The sequence below is a fragment of the Myotis daubentonii genome, chromosome 3, assembly GCF_963259705.1.
Source record: "Myotis daubentonii chromosome 3, mMyoDau2.1, whole genome shotgun sequence".
NCBI lineage: Eukaryota > Metazoa > Chordata > Mammalia > Chiroptera > Vespertilionidae > Myotis > Myotis daubentonii.
Genome location: NC_081842.1, coordinates 154515500 through 154524867, shown reverse-complemented (window position 1 = coordinate 154524867; position 9368 = coordinate 154515500). Strand labels below are relative to the sequence as shown.

Here is a 9368-nt window from a genome sequence, read left to right as displayed (position 1 = left end):
TAAATACTCTATATGCTGAGAACTCCACCTTCGTAGCTCTAGCACGGACTTCTCATTTGAGCTCCAGATTCTTTCCTTCTTTTTTTTTTTTTTTTTTTTTTTTTTTTTTGCCTTGGCTCTGCTTTATTGACCTCAGAGCACTCTTTGAATGCAGTTAAAAAACAAATACCACGGGAACTGGAACTGGATCCAGGATGGTGCACCTTGCCCCAGAAGAATTCCTCCCCTCCCCCCAAGGTGGATTTATACACAACGCCCGAGGAAAAGACGAGGTGATCTGGCTCTGAGTCCAGGGGTAGCCAGTTGGCAGAGGAGCAGTCAGTGAAGCAGTGGGCAGGTCATGCCTCTTTCTCGTAGGTGCTCGTACACACTCCACTGCCATGGGTGAGCGTCAGGAGGAGTTTTCCATTAACAAGCTCCCGCACAAGTTTTGTCTCTTGCCCATCCCATTTCTGCCGTGGACAAGTTTGCCTCCATCCAGGGTCACAGTGAATTTGACCTTCCTGTTATCTGCCGTTGTCTTGTCAAACTCCACCCCCAGCTTGAAGCTGATCTCCAAGTTCTTAAAGGTGCTTTGTGTTTTTATGGTGATCGTGTCCCCATTTATTTCGATGATTGTGGTAGGCTTGGTCATATTGGCCACCTGCCTGGTAGCAAAACCCACACTGATTGACCTCATGTAGTCATAAAAATTCTTGCTGTCCACTAGCTTCCAGGTGCCTGACAAGGCATCCACCATGGTGAAGCTGGGCTAAGCCTCCAGGGGCTGGCCACCCATTCCCCCAACGTGCGGAAGTGGAGTGGGCAGCCAGTGGTGCCAGGCTAGCCTGCGTCAGTATGGATGCCTGGCCTCCCAGTCTCTGCCCCTAGCTGCGAGCTGTCAGGACCGGCTTTCTTCCCTGGGCTCCAGTTTCTTAAATGCAACTGTCTGCTTGGTCTATGTACTTAATTATATCACAAAATAAAAATCATGGGGCTCTACCCTAAAACATTTCTATTCCCCATTCCTCCTTATTTCATAAATTGCATCAGCATCTTCCTTCTCACGCAAGCCAGAAACTTAAGAGTCATCCTTGATTCACCCTTTTCGCTCACCAATGAAATGAAACCTATCAACAGACATGCTCGTTTTGGAAACAAAATATATCTTAAATCTTCTTGGACACCTAGCCTAGGCAAACATCATCTCTCATCTTGACAATGACACCAGCCTTTTAACGTGCCTCTCCACCTCTACTCTAACTACCCTCCTCCCCATTCATACTGAACAGAGAGTAATCTTAAAACACGTGTATCTTGTGTTGAATTGTGTCCCTTCCCCCATTAACATGTGAAAGTCTTAACCCCCAGCAACTCAGAATGTGCCCTTATGTGGAAATAGAGTAATTGCAGGTATAATTAGTTAAGAGGATGTTATCCTGGAGTAGGGTGGGTGCCTACCCAATATGATTGGCGCACTTATAGAAAGAATGTCATGTAGAGAGAAAGAGAGACAGAAGGAAGATGATGTGAAAACACAGAAGGAACACTTTCTGTAAGAAATGCTAAGATTGCCAGCAAACCTTCAGAAGCTAGGATGGAGGCCTGGAACAGACTTTCCCTCACAGCTCTCAGAAGGAACCAGCCCCATTGATATCTTGACCTGAAACTTCTAGCTTCCGGAACTGTGAGACAATAACTTTCTGTTTAAGCCACTCATCTGTGGTTCTTCGTTATGGCTGTCCTAGCAGACTAATGTAGTGTGGATTCATATCCCTCTATTACTTAAAGCCCCAGATGGCTTCTCGTTTTATTTAGATTCAAATTCAAAGTCCTCATCAAGAGTGACAAAACTCTTCATGATCTGCCCCCCACCCACTGCTCCAGTTTCATCTCTCAGCTCTTCCCTCGTCATCTTCAGCCACACCGGCTACTTTTCTGTTACTCAGTCACAACAACCTCTTTCCCTTTTCATGGCCTTTGCACATGTGGTGCCCTCTGCATGTACTTGCCTCCTCCTCCACTGTCTTTGCAGGCTACCACCTTACCCCTCAGGTCTTAACTTACATGTCATCCCTCCCACCTCTGCTATTACTCTCTGCCTTTGCCCCATTTTTTTCTTTTATGACTACTTATCACAGTATGAACTTACTTTATACTCCTGTATACTTTAAAAAATCTAGACTATAAGATCCAGGAGATCATGCCAGTATGGTTCATCAATGCACTGCCAGTACCTGACATAGTGTCTGGCATAGACTAGGTACTCAGGCTGGCATGCATTGGGCGCTCAATAATTATTTGTTCAGTGAATGAATAAAAGGAAGATGCTTAGAGAGGCACCTCTCCCCTAAGCCTTTCTCTTTAGTCACACTTGGAAAAGAATGATTGTTTCACTGGAAGCATTTGTTGGTTTGTCCCTACGTTGGAAATGATCACTTTTTGAGATCTCTTCATAGTCTCAAGATTATCTCTCTAGAATGAGAGGACCTGATCAAGAATTTTGGTGGAGGAATACGACAGGAAAAATGGGCAGTGGGTCAGGTCTCTGCCCATTAATTGCATTATAATGTTTATGAATTATCTCCCAGAAGATCATTGCCTGGGCAAGCCAAAGCATACATTGTTATATAGAAATACTCCACGAGCTTAGATTTTGCCAAGTTGAAAAATAGGAAGTTGTGTGGGTGAGTGTGAAGAGACTGCTAGCTGTCCACCAAAATCTGTCTTGCTTTTTTCCTGGGGACACAATTAAATTACATTTCCCAGCGTCTCTTATAGCCAAGTGTGGTCATTGACTGCATGCTCTATACTGGTACATGGCAGAAGTGAGGGATGCCATTTCCAGGCTCAGCCCAATGAAAATATCCCTTGTGCACTGTCTACGAGCTTTCCTCCCTGGTTTGTGGGCCTGTCAATGCCCAGCGAAACCCTAGAAACCACAGCTGAAAATGCAAAACCACAATCAGCTTGGGTCTCTGAAGAAGAAGACTCTCTGTAGAGACCTGAACTGAGCAGGCAATCCTATTAAGCAGCTCACATGAAGCCACTAAAATTTTAGGGTCTCTCTGTAACTGCAGACTAGCCAACCCTGAGCCCCATGAGGGCTCAGGAAGTGAAGGAACTTTTAGAATTGACTCAAGCAGGAATGTCTGCTCTCTCACGAGGCAACTGAGCCACTCAGAAAGGGATTTGGAAAGAAACAATATAATAGCCCATTCTTCTAATGTTCCATGAGCTGAAGGAGATCAAGGAAAAGATGACATCTTAGAGTTGCCTATAGAGTTCTCTTAATGTTTGCCACACATCTCTGCACACCATGGCACTCCAGATTAATTCTCTGTCCTTTCTGATCATGACCCATCTTAATAACATTGAAAAGACTTTGAAGCCAATGGTGGGAAGACAAAATATGTGAGGTGAGCACTACGGACTTGGAAGGGAAAGAAAAGGGCAAACAAATTCTGACTGACATTCAGATGTTTGATCACCTTCTCATGGTTGTATCTGCAAGGAGGGTGGTGACTGTGTCTTATTGATCTCTCCCAGCCTAATGCTTGGTAGATCTTTTTTTAAAAATATATTTTGTTGATTTTTTACAGAGAGGAAGAGAGAGGGATAGAGAGTTAGAAACATCGATGAGAGAGAAACATCCATCAGCTGCCTCCTGCACACCTCCCAATGGGGATGTGCCCGCAACCAAGGTACATGCCCTTGACCAGAATCGAACCTGGGACCTTTCAGTCCACAGGTCGACGCTCTATCCACTGTGCCAAACCAGTTACAGCTTGGTAGATCTTATGTGTTTAATGAATGAGAAATGAGTAAATACATTAGCTTGTTTGAACCTCATGAACCATATGAGGAGATAAGGCTTTATTGCAGACCGTCTTATTTGCCTACTGGGGCCAAAACCATTCCTGTTTCATTTTCCTCCTTCCGGTAGATGGAAGAATACACTTTCTAGCCCCCACACAGTTAAGTGGGGTCATTCTCTGGTTCTGGCCAAAGGAATGTGAGTGAAAATGACACAGCAGGAAAGGCCTCTCCTGCTTTTTCTGTACTGCTATAGCCAATCCTGGGGTCCTGTGCTGATGAGGTGGAGCCTCTGTCAGCCCTGCCCGACTGGCTTGTGTTGGGCATGTAGAGTGAGTTAGGTTATTACATATGCTATACTCCAGCATAACCTGGCCTACATGGACTAACACATTTACCCAACAGCAACCTCCCCCTCTTTAATTTTCGTGCCCAGAAGCTCAGATTTTGCCAGTTTTTCTCTGGATGGCCATCAGCCACAGAGGCAGCTAGGCCCCTCAGAGCCTCAGGGGTGAAATGGGGGTGGTGTCAGATGATTACGGTAATCTGAATCCCCTCAGCCAGTGATCAATCACCTCAGGGGGTATAAGCCAGGTCTGATCAATATAATGTCTAGGGAATTCTGCTGGGGTTTGCTTTGGGCAGTTTTCTTTACTTATAGACCAGAAGACAAGAATGCTTCCATTTCATTATAGGGCCACTGTTTTAGGAGGATGTGAGGCTTGAAGCTGCTATAACCTTCTTGTGGCCATAAGGGAAAGCTGGCCAACTGGAAAAAAGAGAAATCTATTTTAGGCTACTTAGCTGCATATTCTGTTTCTTGCACCTCAGAGCATCCAAACAGATTACCTCCATTTTATTGAAGAGGAAAATGAAGCTCAAAGAGTATAAATGATTTTCCCAAAGTTTCTTGGCTTGTAAATAGAAATCAGGCTTGTAATTCCAAGTCTTCTCTTTATATTGTTCAAGGGACAGCAAATAGATTCTTCTCTCATCTGCCCAACTAATTAATTGAGAATGGCTACCTAGAGAGTTATGTTGAGAATATGTTAATTTAAGATCACATCCAGCAGGAAAGGGGTTTTGGTTGATTAATAATTTCAAGGGCAAAAGCTAGGGAAGCAGTGCCCCCCCCCCCCCCCCCCCCGCCATCACTGAGTACGTCATGTTATTTCTGGGTTAATTTTACTGTGGAAAGAGTCATGTATTAGTTATCAATTGCTGAGTAACAAATTACCCCAAAATGTAATGGCTAAAATAAAACCCCAACGTTTGCCATCTCACAGTTTCTGCAGGATATGAGAATATGGGTGTAGATTAGCTGGGTGCTTCTGTCTGAGAATCTCTCTGTGGTCGCAATCAAGCTGTCTGCTGGGACTGCAGTCTAATCTGTAGTCTTGGCTGGGGAAGGGTAGCCAAGCTTACTTGTGGTTAATGGGAGGTTCTGTTCCTCATGAACCATGGGATTGAAGGCGTCAGTTTTTCATTGACTGTATCTCAGGGTTTGTCACCTGTGCCTCATCATAGGGGAGCCAACCCCATGGTGCCTGACTCTCCAGGTAATGAGTGAGCAAATGAGAGAAGACAAACTTTTGTAATTCAATCTTGGAAGTGACATCCCATCACTTACGCAGTATTTCATTCATTCAAAGTGGATCAGTAAGTCCAGCCCACTCAAGGGGAGGGGATTGCACAAAGGAGTGACTATCAGCAGGCAGCCATCTTGGAGGCTGCCTACCTAGCGCAGTGACAAATAAAAATAATGAAATTACTTTCCTATTACCATTCCTGTAATTGCTGCAGTTAACTACTTCGCCTGAAAAGTTTTTTATTCATTCCCCCCTCAAAGCTCTAGTCTTTCTCTGTGGGGTTCAAGCAATAGCATGAACCCACATAATAATTTCTATGTCTCATTCCAGATCAAGGGGTTAAGCATGTAATAATATTAATATTATTAATATTAATTGTTAATTATAATGAACAATAATATTAGATAAGAGTACCACAGTGCAGTGCCTGCCATTGGCATTGGTTTTTCTCTTTCTACCCTTTTTCTTAAATTCTGGTCACATCACATGTGCTTGTTTTCAAATTGAACATGACCAGTGCACTCTCTCTGACTCTCTTGTCTCCTCCCAGGAAGGATATAACTCAGGGATGCCTTTAAATCTAGTCTACCTCTTAGGATTTGCCTGTTGGTGAGGGGCCCAAGAAAGGAGAGAAGGGAAGCCATTCTCTAGGGCAAGGTCCGTTCTGCACAGTTTGGAAGCACCTTAGACGGCAGGCATGTATTCTCGTGAGAGTGCGACTATTTCAGGGATTCAGAGGAAAAGAAAGAATGGAAATAGAATGGGTTAATGTTAATCAAAGTTGCTGAACAATCATGGAGCAGTTACTAGTCTTACAGGGTGGATAAGATGAGAGGACAAACACTGGACTTTTAATAAAGAGAGGCAGATTAAATTAATCATGGCAAGAAAATGAGCAAGAAATGCTTTGACATTGTTATTTAATAAGAAAAATGTGTAATTAACTGATAAAAATAGTTTCTGCAAGAAGCAGGCAGTTAAATAGTTTATAAAGCCAGCCAGGCCAAATCCTCAGCATCTCTGACTGTTAGCAATCAGAATGCTTTTTATATGGTGTCTTTCTTTGGAAACGCACAAACCATCTCACCACAGACATTACCTCATTTGCTTCCCAGCCTAATGAATGCTTTATGGCTGAGAAATGGTGGAGGAAGCAAGTGATATGGAGGAGATGAAGAAACTGAGGCACAGAGATGGGGGGGGGGGTGAGGAGGAGAGACGTTATGCAGCATTCCCAGAAAATTACTGTGAGCAGTACTTGGTTATTCTCATTCCTAACCTCGTGCCCCTTAATTGTGTTTTGGGCATTAGCTAATGAATTTAAATGAAACAATTGCTGTCTCCTCCAAGGGCTGCATCAGGAACCTGGGCTGTGTATTATGGCCGATAGGATCATAGTCTTGCGAATGGGAAGTGGGGGTGGAAAGAGATCCTGGCATTTGCCATCTGGTAAGCCTGCCTTTAATCCTCAGTAAAGTAATGGAATGGAGATGAAGAAAAAAATTCGTAAGAATCAAGAGCATAATGCCACCATGAGCAAGCAGCTGTCTGGATTTTTAAAGAGCAAATTCCATGAGACAAATTTAATTGCATTTTTAATAGAATTTTAAAAAAATCCTCCACAACATTAGTGAGTGAAGGAAATGAAATGGATCCATCCAGAAATCTCGCTTGAGAGATGAATTCAGCAGAGCTGGTTCTAAGCTCTGTCTGTCTCATGGATTGAAACCTGGCTGGAAGGCCACAGGAGCAGCCGGTGGGCGGCGGGGGCCTGACTGGGAGACGGTGGGCAGTGGCATGCTTCTGGCAGGCTCTGAGGTGGGCTGGTATCTATAGAGCATCATTATTAATGACTTGCAGGAGGTGATGAGCAGACCATTAATTAAATGTGCACATGTGGCCAAGTGGGAAATTGGCGGCGAAACCCCAGAGAGGCAGGCACACAACACCCAGGTACTTGTTTTGCAGCCTCTGTGATATGGCCTGAGAGAAGTGGCTTGACTTTGTGCCCCCTCCTCTCTCCCTGCTGTCTTGCGCTTGAACCAGATTTTTGTACGGTGCCACAGGGGAAGTGGCAGGGTTGATGCCTCAGGAGCAGGCTCACAAATTCCCTCACCAAACACCAGCGTGTGTACTCTGATGATCTGAGAAAGGAAACCTACAGAAATTAATATTGATATTAGCAGAGTAATGAAGCAGCTGCGAAGCTGGTTCATAAACGACTCGCCCCACTTCGAGGCATGTTTACATCGGCAAAGGGGAGAGCAAGCAGGAGATGCAGGGGTGGGGAGGTGTGCCCTCTGAGTCATTTTCAGGGGAGCCTTTTGTTCCATCTCATCCTTCCTAAGAGAAGCTGGGGTGGTTTGACTTCTGAATATACTCAGGCATTTGAAATGAGGTGTCTTGCCCCAAACCCTACCGAAAGCCATGCTTAAGAGTGAAGCTCACGCATGACACAGCTTTTCTATTCAATCAACATTTAGTTCTCTCCTTAAGAGATCCTCCCTAGTAACTCCACTGGCTTGTCTGGTAGCTTAGTCACAAATGAGTCTTGCATTGTCCCCACTGGAATGTATATTTATTTGAAAATGCCTCTGTTGCCAAGGTAGAAAGAATGGCTCTGAGAGCCATGCTCCCTACTTTGCAATAGCAAGTACTGTGTGTTCTGAGATGGTAGATTATCATTGTATTTTATTTAATTTGAGAACTATTAGCCAAGCTCTTTGTAGACAGGTAGAGATTTGCAACGGTAAAGGTTACCCTGACCAACCCTTCGCCATTCTGAAACTTCCCTGGGGCTGGTGAGGCAGCCATGCAAGTGTTCAGAAAGAGGGATGAAAACACCACCCCGCCACTATGCCAACAGCAATAACACAATCTCTCGTACTCAGCGACCATTGACATGCATTGTCTAATCTAATCCATAACACAATGCAATGGTGAGAAGTATTATTATAGTCCCTATTTTAAAAAATAGATCAAGGTAGGAGGAAAGTTATCAGTGTGTGGAGTCAACCAAGAGCAAAGCATTGAGAAGGTAGGACTGCCCTGAGTCTCAAGCCCATTGTTCCAGCATCAGACCATCATCTAACCTTGATCCACGGTTACTTTGGTGGGGGATTTGATGCCTAGAATAATGGATCTAGAGTACAGGGGTGGGCAAACTTTTTGACTCGAGGGCCACAATGGGTTCTTAAACTGGACTGGAGGGCCGGAACAAAAGCATGGATGGAGTGTTTGTGTGAGCTAATATAAATTCAAAGTAAACATCATTACATAAAAGGGTATGGTCTTTTTTTTTTTTTTAGTTTTATTCATTTCAAGCGGGCTGGATCCGGCCCACAGGCCATAGTTTGCCCACGGCTGATCTAGAGTCTGAGGCCAAGATAGTGACATGTTAGCCTTTAATTCTCTGTTAAAGTTGAACGATAAGCAGAGATGAAGGCCCCCTAGTGGCAGAACTTGCCTCTTTTTTTATTCTCAAACTATTCAGCTCTGGCCCCAGACTTGCATAATATACCCACAAAAGCAGAAGTTCTGAGTTGGCTTGGCCAACCCTCCTAAGAAGGCATTTCAGTGACCCTCTGTTTTACTTTTTTTAAAAATAATTTTTATTTCTTGAAGTATTACAAAGAGTATTACATATGTCTCCTTCCCCCCCCCTTGACATTCCCCCGGCCCCTACCCCCTAATGTTTTGTGTCCATTGGTTATTCTTGTATGCATGCATATAAGTCCTTCGGTTGATATCTTACCCACAAACCCTCCCCAGGCTTCCCACTGTAGTTTGACAGTCTGTTCAATGTTGCTCTGCCTCTGCATCTACTCCTGTTCATCAGTCTATACTGGTCCCCATTATCTGTCCCAACCTCACTGGGGCCGTTTTGTCCTCACCAGGGCCGTCTTGACCTCACTGGGGCCATCCCTACCTCACTGGGGCTGTCCCAACCTCACCAGGGCCGTTTCAACCTCACCAGGGCCATCT

General features: G+C 44.4%; 1 pseudogene; it reads right to left on the bottom strand.

The window, feature by feature from the left end:
- Nucleotides 1–293: 293 nt before the first annotated feature.
- On the bottom strand, nt 294–739 carry LOC132229447 (fatty acid-binding protein, heart-like; annotated as a pseudogene).
- Nucleotides 740–9368: the final 8629 nt, after the last annotated feature.